The sequence below is a fragment of the Lycorma delicatula genome, chromosome 5 (genome assembly GCF_047948215.1).
Source record: "Lycorma delicatula isolate Av1 chromosome 5, ASM4794821v1, whole genome shotgun sequence".
Taxonomy (NCBI): Eukaryota; Metazoa; Arthropoda; class Insecta; order Hemiptera; family Fulgoridae; genus Lycorma; species Lycorma delicatula.
Genome location: NC_134459.1, coordinates 170,811,599 through 170,824,225, shown reverse-complemented (window position 1 = coordinate 170,824,225; position 12,627 = coordinate 170,811,599). Strand labels below are relative to the sequence as shown.

Genomic DNA, 12,627 nt, shown 5'->3' with positions numbered 1-12,627 from the left:
ATTCGCGTCACGGAGGCCGATTATACTTAGTATACTTGATTACTTTTTTTATAATCGTCATTTATTTTTCTCGGAAAACCACAAAAAAAATTCATTTAAAATAATGTAATTCTAAAATAAAATAAAAGTTTAAAGCAATTTTTTTTTTAAATTATTGATTACAATTAAAAAATACGTTTATAATAAATTATATTGAAAGTAGTTTAAAAGTGTTATAATATAAAAAAAAACCTTTCGGCAAGCCGGAAAGCGAATGTAGATTTCACCGGTGCTAAATAGGGGATAAAAAAGATTTCCACCTTAATGTTAAGAAAAACTTCATATTTACTCGATACAAAAATAATTTGCACGTGAAAAAAACTTTCACATGTTTAGCGTACGAGAATTTTAGCCCATCTTACAATTCCGGCAATATTTTGGTCGTCCCTTGCCGTAAGTAAGGGTTGGTCATATCAAAAATTGTTTCGGACAAAAGTTTTAGGTAATGTTTAGAGGAATAACGATCACTTTAAACCGATTCGATAATTGTACCTATTAAGGGAGGTATGATTTTTTTTTTGTCTTCAAAACCCCATTTTTTCCACCCCATGGGCCAATCGTTGGTGATATCAAAAAACTTTACTTACATATATTTTAGGCCCTTATAACTTATATATATATATAAACAGACGTCACGCCAAAACTAGTAAAAATGGATTCAGGGATGGTCAAAACGGATATTTCCATTGAAATCTGAAAATTTTTCACGATCATAATATACTTTCTTTACTTCGTACAAGGAATTAAAAAACTATTAACTCGAAAATTAAAACTAATGAATTCAGTAATCTGTATTATTAATATAAGGAAGTAATAATAAATAAAAAATTAACATTAATAAAATAAAAAGATGGCTCTGAACAAAATTTACTTCCTGTGATAACTTTGTACGTAGTGATGATTGTGAGGGAGTGTGCACGTGAATGGGACCAGATAGCAAAATTTCTAGAATGTTCCGACTCTTGTCCTTCCATCTGTTCGCGCCATAATTCGTCAACAAAAAAAGAACTGCGTGTGTCAAAATGTGTTACGTCGATGAAAAATTATATTTATTTATAATATTATTACCTGTTCCATTACATAAAGCAATGTAGAAAAAATAAACCAAACTTATATATATATATATATATATATATATATAATCTAATCTTTTCTTTCTGATAATTTGTTAAATTAGTATTACTGTTATTAACGATTAAAGTTGTCAAATACACCAAATAATATTTCTTTACGATTTGTAGCGTCGTTATCAAAGCCGTATCAAATTTTGTTTACTTGATTATTTGTATTTGGCGAACATTATTAATATTTAGGAATATTTTAAACGAATCTAAACGACCGTTCAGAAAAGAATTCAACATGTAAACCAGGTAAGTTCTTTTAAAATTCTTATAAAATTTATATATAGAATTTATATAGAAATTTAATAAAAATAATTTGCTTTCAAGTAAGTTATACATTTCTCTTTTAGTATACACTAAAAGAGAGGTTTCCGATTCTTTTGTAGACTAAATTTTTTGTATTTAATTTCTATTTAAATGTCCTCTAATAATTGCTACTTATTAATTATTTCGGGTGTCAATATTTTATTTAAATTCTGTTTTTTGTTTTTAAAAAAAAATTAGATTTCTGTTAATAACAAAATCTTTTATCTGTGTCTGCATTTGATTAATAAATTAGCTATATATTTTAAAAAGGTAAAATGGCCTTTATTGTTACATGAAATACTTTAAAAATATTTTCTCGCTTTTTTTAAACTTACATTGATGTGTTTTGCAGATCAAAACGGTCGGTTTTTATGTTAGGTGGTCATATTTATTATTAATTTTTTTGCAACAAATATTTATTTTGATTTTTTTAAATATTTTTTATTAAGCGTGATAACTTACAATTGTACAATGAATCCAACTTTTAAAATTCACCTGCATGATTAGCTAAATAACATAGCCAGCAGTACATAAACGGTTAATGATGAGGCCTTCAATTATTTAATTTTATGTAATATTCAGTATGTATATATATATAATTACAACCGCGCACATAAACATGATGATTGCACATATACATAAAAGCACATTCGGGTGCGCGCTTCAGTTATTTTTTTTTTGCCAAAAATTACAATTTTTTATTTTAATTTAAAGCAGAAATTTAAAAAAATCTAGTAGTGTAATTAACAATAGACATGTAATATCGCCCCGTCCAAGTCACTGAACGCGTGCTTGCTTGCTACATCTTAGAGAGATCTATTTTTTATTAATACTAACATAAAGTAATGTGTGAAGTTTAATCTGTGTTTGTTTAGACATTTATATACTTTGTTCTTATTTATATATTTACTAGCTGCAGGGCTAAACGATTTAATTTCCGGATAAACAAGATCCGGTCGATCAATAGCGTATTCGATGCGTTAAACAGTTAGTGCTCGATTTGCTGATACATACGCCGTTTGAATCGTGAAAATCGGACGAGCGGCTGCCGAGATATTACGGTGGTAATATCTCGGCAAAATTAATATTAATTTATATAATATGTAATTTAACATTACATATTATAATTACATTAATTTAAAATTTAACATACAATAAATGGAATACTCGAGCGAATGCATAGTTGGTAGTTACAGTGTTAGATAACTTTTTTTTTAACCAACATAGAATGGAGGACCGAGTCCTATTAAAATGTACAAAAAAAAATTATTTCGTGCAAAAATTGTTGCAAACTTCAGGCTTTATTTTTGTCTTAATGTATATAGTTTAGGCTTCAGAATTTTCTTTTTTTGTATGAAACGACAAAACCTAATGAGAAAATAATAAAAAACATGAAATAATTGTTGACATTGATTTCAAATACACACGCATGCGCGCGCGCACACACACACACGAACGCCCAAGAACTCATTTCACGAAAAGTTTGTTTACGTCTCATGTGAGAACAATAGATTAAAAATATTAATACCTAATATAAATCAGCTGTTCATATAACCATATGTTTATGTAACTTTGCAGTGTTGTCACTTTGGCTGCCAAAAAAAACTAGTCTACTTTATTTAGAGACCCGTAAATAAAATAATTTGATAAAAAACTAAAGCTTATTCATTATTTCTTTTGAATTAAGCCCATTTTTATTATCAATTCTAGTTTTATTCATGTTTGCGACTACAATCTTTCTAGATTTAGAATTTGAAATCTAAACAATGAAAACTGAATTATCTCTTTATTATATAAAAATTTCATTTAAAATATAGCCTTGTATTGATTTATTAATAATTAATTATTAATCTCCACAAAAATGTTTGAATTAAAACCGGAAAGTATACAACATTTTATTTCACTAATAACTTCTGATTTTTTCATTTTATTGCTAACACTGAAATGTCATTTTTTGTAAATCTTTTACAATCTGAGGTTAATAATTATTAATAAATCAATATATTTAAGTTAGAAAAAAATAAATATATGAACATGAAGTCGGTATTCGAACCGATGTGCCTTTCGCTTGTAACTTACAAATATTTTATTAATTAAAACTTTATTTGGCTATAACTCTGGAACCGATGAAAACAAGTACCACTTATTATGTATCGTTGAAAAGCTCTCAATGAGGGCTTTTTTTTTAGAAAAAGGTCAAAATGTTGTACATGTCTGCAAATAAAAATACGATGGGACTGATAGCTGTTGAATAATAAATGCGGTAACTTTTCAATTAATCCCCTGCTATGAAAAATTAAACCAGAATTATGAATGCTATTATATAATTGTTTTAATATATAAATTATTTTATATTATATAAAATATTAGTCACATATAACACTATGAAAACATAAAACATTATTTTGGATGTCATAACCTGATAAGTTAAAATAAAGTGAAAGAAATAGTTTGATGTAATACTTTAGATATAATTACATAACTTCAAATAAACATGCTCCTTGTCTCAACTGCTGCAAATTTATTGATTAGTTTCTCAAATTTATGCTATTGTCGGTAACCTCCTGCTTCACACTCAGCAAAGCCAAGGCTGAAAACTTTTCTGCCCGGCTGATGATCTCAGGTAGGCAGGATAAGTTTTAACTTTAACCTTTCCCAACTGGCACTGGATGTTGTAACAGTCAGTAAGATCTGAAGACCGGCTTCCAAATTTGGAAATGCATCATCCCCAAACTACACGATGAAGTGTAGCAGGTCTGCTGGTGTCGAAATCTTAACATCAGCCCTTGTGTTGAGTAGCATTCACCAGTCCATTATTTCACTGAACATCTCCAAGCCATCCAACCTGCCCATAAAAATGCATCTCTGCTTCAAGTTACTTTCATTAGTTGCGTACATTTGTATGTAAAAGAAAATCAAAACCGATTTCAGTTTTTTCAAGCTGATGAATTCTTCTCTCATAAGCTTTTGTCAAGCATTCTTTTCATCATTCATAGCATTTCATTATCTATTGTTAGCCTTATATCCTCTTTTGTTTCTCCAGCCATTTTCTTCTTCCTTTGTTGTTTCTAAACTTGGAGATCACAAGTACTGCACAGTTCCTTTGCTTCTCAAGAGGATTCTTGCATATGGCATCACTGTTTAGAAGGAAATGCTCTTGTAAAGCCTGAATAACTTGAGTAGTATTATGGAAATTCTTTGTGTCATCCTGAAGCCTTTTCTAAAATCAGTCAATCTTGACAAAACTGAAGAAGGACCAGAAACTCGAAGTTAAAATCTGATATAACAACTGAATCGCAACACTTCTTGTATCTGAATTTTCATTCTGATCATCTGCTATATTTTCCATTAGTTCTACCAAGTGTTGTCAATTTAACAGCTTCTTCACTGACTCACCAAGAGCAGTTTTCAGTCTCTCTGACCGAACAGCTGACCACAAAAAATAAACGTACATAGAATGCACAGTACTGAAAAATATCATACCTTTCCCTCAAGACTTAAATAATGAATCCCCAAGTAAATTAAGTGTGTGATTATCACAGTTAACAGACATAGCTTTTGAATAAAGCGCAACAAATTGTTGCGCTGTTTGTTTTTTAGCCAGACATTATAGATGTGTTGTTTTAAAACTGTGATCGACAGACAGTTTTCAAAAAGTAATTTATACAACATTTGTTGCAATGTCATATATACAATCCTTTCTGTATATTTTTTATGAGTTTGAATGAATACTAAGAAAGACTCCTTCATAACTATAGTTTTTCCTCATAGTTTATATCTACATGTCTAATGATCTTTGACACTTGTTCGTGGTCAAACATTATTCCGTAGTATTTGGTTTTGTGGTTGTCATACACAAGTTTTTCTCCGACTGAATATGCTAAAAGCTGGATGAATTCATTTTGTATTTCTGGTGAAAGGTATGTATTTGATACTAAATTTTGCTCTACGTATTAAAAAGGTCATGGTCAAACTCTTCAAGAAGCTTCAGAAGTTCTATAAAACTTCCAGTGTTTCTGTCACTCCTATTTTTCAGTTTCAGTTTCAGTGATAGTTTCTTTTTCTGCAGTCTCTTATGGCCAAATTTTGTTTGCCTAAATATTCTTTGCAGGGTTACACCCTTTAAATACTTGTCAACATTTCTTTTTCTCTTTAACAATGTGATTTTGAAGCTGTGCAACTATTAAACCTTTCTTTAATCAGTCTTATTTTCACGTTGTGAAAGAATTTTAATACCTTTGAGAATTCTCATGTTCAATAATTTTGTCTGATTTTTTCAATTATTTAAACCATTTTCAGTTTCCAGAGAAGAACAGTATCCCTGATATCCCTGAGCTAAAGTATCGCATAATAAGTGCAATCAACTCTAGCAAAAATGACATGTTAGAACGAGTTTGGCAAGAGCTAGACTTTCGTGTTGATGTGTGCTGTGTCACCAGAGGAGCACATATTGAACATTTATAGATTTTAACAAAAACTGTTTGAGTCCCTGCATCACCTCGTACAACTTTCATTTAGATAAGTGAAATACTTTTTTTGTACTGAATTTTTATAACTCCTAAGAACATTATGAAACGCCTTGTATATACTGATTAAATAGTTGAACATATCACAAATGTTTATGATAGTAATAAATTTAAACTTGCGTACCAGACAAATAACCACGTAATAAAACGCCCAATATCTGATTTATATAATTTGAGTGGTATTTATAAAATTGGATGTAATGGTTGTGACCGTATTTATATACGAAAGATCACTAGATCGTGTAAGACTGTATTTTTGGAATATTTTAGAAATTATAAAAAAGGTAAACTGGGTTTCTCTAATGTATCTGATCATCTGATTAAGAACAAACATACAATATCTGATCTGATATTAGGACAAATTTAAAAATACTGGAAATTAAAAAATATAATATGATTACAAATAGTAAGGGATTTGACATTTTAGAAAGATACTATATATATAGTATATATATTTTTATGTGTATATAAATTTAATATGATCAACCATCAGACAGAATATGAGGATGACGGTATTTTGAAAGCTGCACTAAGATTTTGATAGTGATGTAAGATATTTTGATAGTGATGTATATATTTCAATCAGTATACAAAAGTAAGCAACAATGTAATATAAATTCAACTAAATCTAAAATATATTAATATATATTGATCATTATAATTTATGAAAATATATTCTTTATACATAACTGAACCTGTATTTTATTTACCGTGAAACATGAACCAGCAAAATCAGTTCATAGAAAAGATACCTTTAATATGAACATATTTTAATTACATATTTTAACCTATTGAAGAGTTATACGGAGGAAATGAATTAGAAAATGGTTTTATAGAGGAAGAAGAGGAAGTTGAGGAGTATGAAATGGGAGAAACAATACTGAGATCTGAATTTAAGAGAGCATTAAAAGATTTAAATGGCAGAAAGGCTCCTGGAATAGACGGAATACCTGTAGAATTACTGCGCAGTGCAGGGGAGGAGGCGATTAATAGATTATACAAACTGGTGTGTAATATTTATGAAAAAGGGGAATTTCCGTCAGACTTCAAAAAAAGTGTTATAGTAATGATACCAAAGAAATCAGGGGCAGATAAATGTGAAGAATACAGAACAATTAGTTTAACTAGTCGTGCATCAAAAATCTTAACTAGAATTCTATACAGAAGAATTGAGAGGAGAGTGGAGGAAGTGTTAGGAGAAGACCAATTTGGTTTCAGGAAAAGTATAGGGACAAGGGAAGCAATTTTAGGCCTCAGATTAATAGTAGAAGGAAGATTAAAGAAAAACAAACCAACATACATGGCGTTTATAGACCTAGAAAAGGCATTCGATAACGTAGACTGGAATAAAATGTAGGCATTTTTAAAAAATTAGGGTTCAAATACAGGGATAGAAGAACAATTGCTAACATGTACAGGAACCAAACAGCAACAGTAGCAATTGAAGAACATAAGAAAGAAGCCATAATAAGAAAGGGAGTCCGACAAGGATGTTCCCTATCTCCGTTACTTTTTAATCTTTACATGGAACTAGCAGTTCCATGTAAAGATCAGTTCCAATGATGTTAAAGAACAATTTAGATTCGGAGTAACAGTACAAGGTGAAAAGATAAAGATGCTACGATTTGCTGATGATATAGTAATTCTAGCCGAGAATAAAAAGGATTTAGAAGAAACAATGAACGGCATAGATTAAGTCCTACGCAAGAACTATCGCATGAAAATAAACAAGAACAAAACAAAAGTAATGAAATGTAGTAGAAATAACAAAGATGGACCACTGAATGTGAAAATAGGAGGAGAAAAGATTATGGAGGTAGAAGAATTTTGTTATTTGGGAAGTAGAATTACTAAAGATGGACGGAGCAGGAGCGATATAAAATGCCGAATAGCACAAGCTAAACGAGCCTTCAGTAAGAAATATAAGTTGTTTACATCAAAAATTAATTTAAATGTCAGGAAAAGATTTTTGAGAGTGTATGTTTGGAGTGTCGCTTTAGAAGGAAGTGAAACTTGGACAATCGGAGTATCTGAGAAGAAAAGATTATAAAAAAGCTGGGTAATAAAAGTAAACCTAACCACTGAAGAGAATATTCCATAACATATTAAACAAATTATTATTCTAATAACAGTACTGCACAAAGTACAATTGCACCCTTAACTTCATTAAAGTTAATGTTACGTTATAATAGACGCATTAATGCGATTAGATGAAATAAAATAAACAAATATTGTTTAAAAGCTGCAAGTTTTAATCAACACGAATACATATATAATTCCATAGCTAACTAATCTCATTTAAAATAAATCCTTAATGCAATACTGAATATAACTATAAAACAATATAATAAAAAACTTATAATTTATAATTATTCTTTAATATCAAAATACGTAAACAAAAAAATGCAAAAATATCTATCCAATATAAACACAAAGTATTTCAACGAAACTTACTTGACATCCCTTTTTATGATGAAAACCGACCACTAACACGTGCAGAACTGGGTTTTCTACTTTATTATAACCGTTTTCACCCATTTTAATGATTATATTTAATGAAATTCAAATACTATTTGGTATAATATATTTCGCAACCAATTTTTCTCCGCCATTACCGTATGTGATCAGATACGATCGGTCAAATAGCAGGTGTACAAACATTATAGAATTTATAGACAGGTGGTTTAAAATAAAAAATATACAAATAATGTATATTTTTGTAACATTAACACAAAGAAATAAATAATTGTCGGCGTTTAAATTGTTTAGTTACTTCAAATAAAAAAAAGGTTACAATGATTAATTTACTTGATTGTAAATTAATTCAGCACTGTATTAAAAGGCAGTCATTTCAAAATATTTATAAAATATTTAATTTTGTTTTATAATAATTATACAATAAATGAATTATTGTATAATTCATTTATTGTATTTGTACATTGTATTTGTTACAAATACAATGTAACAAATAATTTATAATAGGCTACTTCCGAATTCTTCGTGCATGTTTTTTTATTATACCAAAAACTAACATATACAAACACAAAATTTTCAGCTGGATTTAAGTCTAGGGAGTTCCCTGGCCACGAAAGCACTTGAATAGTTTTATGCTTCAATAAAATCTTCCACTCTTTGGAAACTTGACGTGACTTCAAATCTTCTTCAACACTCCATTGCCTTGTGGCAATTAACATTGAAGTTGCATCACAATCCTTTACTTCAGAAAATTGACATATACATCAATTTTCAACAAATCATCTATTGGAAGTAATAAACAAGGGGTTTCAAATGTGAACAACCCCAGAACATTCAACTGATTGTTGAAAATTAGGTGATGTATTTTCATCTGATACTTTTGTGATATATGGAACGCTTTGCCCCTGAACATAAAAATGTAGTTATCAAAAAAAAAAATTTTTTCTGTTCTATTTTCCAAATAAGATGTGCTTTGGATCATAAGAGCCTTTTTTTGCACATTGCTGTGTTAGAAGCTGCTTTTTAGCTGGTCAACAAGCTTTTCAACTGGAAGAAGTTGAAATCTATTTCCTTTATTATAAATTCAAGACCCACAGAACAAATAAAATTACAAAGTATGATTTTGTAATAAAAAATGAAATAAACTTTCACAAAACACTATTTAAAACATGAAAATTGATCAATAACCAAAGGAAAATAATCTCTTATTACATGGACAACTTAAAGAACGGTATGGTCAAGCATTATAGTCACAACATAGAAATAAACAAAAAATTCTCTGAATTCAGATTAATTTGTATGCTACTATACATTGTTTCCATTCAGTTATAATACTGCTTATTATATTTAAATTGGTCCTATCCACTGATCCATTTTATTTTTGCAGGTTTATACAAGGGTTATTTTTTTTTCAAGGTCCAATCGGTCGCGAAATAAAAACCCGTGCAAAAATCAGATGAACCTTTGCACAGCGTCTCTAGTATGGCCTTCAATCACGCCACATCACTTCGTTTAGTTCTGAACACATAGCTAGCACGTAAACATGTCTACAACAATAGCATCTCCTGCCAAGTGTGAAGTGCCGAAATGGAGTTCTCTTGGTGGAATTCATGGAACGTGGCACGACCATCACTGCAGCCTCATACTGCGTGACTCTTCAACGTCTACGAAGGGCAATTCAGAATAAGCGGAGAGGAATGTTGTCATCAGGCTTTGTCTTTCTCCATGACAATGCTCGGCTGCATACTGCAGCTGTAACAAAGAAGCTCCTGCAGCGTTTTCGTTGGGAACTGTTTGATCACCCACCATACAGCTCGGACTTGGCTCCATCCGATTTTCACCTCTTTGCTCACATGAAACGCTGGCTAGGAGGACAACGAGACATCGAGCTGCAGACCGGCGTAGAAACATTGCTGAAAACACAACTATGTATGTACTTGTTACAAATAAAAAATTTTTTATTTTCACTGTGGTTTTAATTTCGTGACCGATCAGACCTTGAAAAAAAATAACCCTCGTATTATTGCTAGTTTCATAATTATAAGTAAAAAATGGGATACATTTTTTATTTTTTTAAGTGGATGATTATAATTAATTTTTTTTTCCAGTAAAAATGGTTTTGTCGTAGACCGCTTTCTCTATGTATACAGAGGTACACATGAGTTATGTACAGAAGTACAGTCGTAGCTGTTTACTCTATTTTTCTGTATTACAAGAATCAATAAAATATCAGTGATATATTAGGAGCTATGTAATCTGTTATTAGGAGTTTTTAAATTCTTCTTAGCAGAAGGATTTATATCTCATATGTATAGACAGATAGAACTGAGTAGTACATAGAAATGCATTTGGTTACTATTTATTTCATAAAAGAATTATGATGGATTAATGATTTGCTGTATGTAAAATGATGGTCAGTATTTTCACAAATTACATTTAGCGAGCTGAAGGTCTTTGTCGACCAAACTGTTTGCTGGCTTAGGCAAGATGAATGAGCAGGGTTTGCTGTACTATCTAACCGGATGACAACATCTGATTACATGACCGATTTGTATATAAAATGCAAACACAACAGTCTAGTACAATACAGTGACTAGTACACTAAAAACTTTCGGCTTGCCTATTGTATTAAAATACCAATGAGATATTTGAATTTTGTAACCTGTACAATTTAATACATGAAAATAATAAATAAAAAAGGGGATTAGATTTCTGAAATTTTTTGTAAAATAGTTTGCGTAATTCATAATATTTCAGCAAAAGTCGCTGCTGTTAATAGATCTTTCTCATATGATTACATATAGGTACATGTGAGTAGTACACAGAAATACATTCGGTTGCTAATTAGTTCATTTTACAACAAAATAATGAGGTGCTTGAAAACTATCAATGTTCAATAAACTATTATAATTGAAATAAGAATGATATAATAGTGCATTTATTCATTCTTATATAGACTTATTTTTTCTACAACATCAATTTTGCTATTTTCCAAGTCTTCTCTCTTAACTTTTTGTTTTTCAAAATAGTCCACTAGCGTTTTCATTATTCTATATTTGTACTATTAGTATGACAATAGAACATTTTGTCTTCTTTCTTGAGTGTTATCCGCTCAATTTTATTATATTTTTTCTGCCTTCAGTCATTTGACTGGTTTGATACAGCTCTCCAACATTCCGTATTTAGTGTCTGTCGTTTAATTTCAGTATATCATCCCCTACATCCTAGATCCCTAGCAATTTGTTTTATATATTCCAAACATTGCCTGCCTGCACAATTATTCCCATCTACCTGTCCCTTTAATGTCACAAGTGACTATTCCAGGATGCCTTAATATGTGGCCTATAAGAGTGTCTTCTTTTAACTATATTTTTCCAAATGCTTTTTCATCAACTGCCACAACACCTCTTCATTTATCACTTTCTCCACCCATCTGATTTTTAACATTCTCCTAAAGCACTACATTACTAAAGCTTTTTAATCTTTTCTTGTTATGTACTCTGATCGTCCAAGTTTCATTTCCATATAAAGGTACACTCCAATCATATGTTTTTCTGACATTTAAATTAATTTTTGATGTAAGCAAATTATATTTCTGACTGAAAGTTCATTTCCCCTACGCTATTCAGCATTTTATATCGCTGTTAATTTGTCCATCTTTAGTAATTGTATTTCCCAAACAACAAAATTCTACCTCCATAATATTTTCTCTTGCTATTTTTATATTCAGTGGTCCATCTACATTATTTCTACTGCATGTCATTACTTTTGTTTTGTTCTTGTTTATTTTCATACAGTAGTTCTTTTGTAAGACCTTCATCTATATCATTCATTGTTTCTTCTAAATCTTATTTTTACTCTTTGCTAGAAATACTATTTCATCAGCAAATTATAGTATCTTTATATTTTCACCTTGCACTGTTTTTCCAAATCTAAATTGTTCTTTAACATCATTAACTGCAAGATCTAAGTAAAGATTAAAAAGTTATGGGGATAGGGAATATTTTTATTGGATTCCCTTTTTAATTACAGCTTCCTTCTTATGTTGGATTATTACTGTTGCAGTTTGGTTGCTGTAAATGTTAGCAGTTGTTCTTCTATCTTTATACTTAACCCTAAATTTTTTAAAATGCTGTTAAATTTTTTAAAATTTTATTCCA

The 12,627-nt window shown here is 30.1% G+C and overlaps 1 protein-coding gene across 1 annotated transcript in view; it reads left to right on the top strand.

The window, feature by feature from the left end:
- Window positions 1–1,319: 1,319 nt before the first annotated feature.
- LOC142325591 (uncharacterized) overlaps window positions 1,320–12,627 on the top strand; it is a 30,131-nt gene continuing 18,823 nt past the window's right edge. Inside the window, exon 1 of the mRNA XM_075367526.1 lies at window positions 1,320–1,409. The gene's annotated coding sequence lies outside the window, so the exon portion shown is untranslated. The remainder of the gene's footprint in view (window positions 1,410–12,627) is intronic.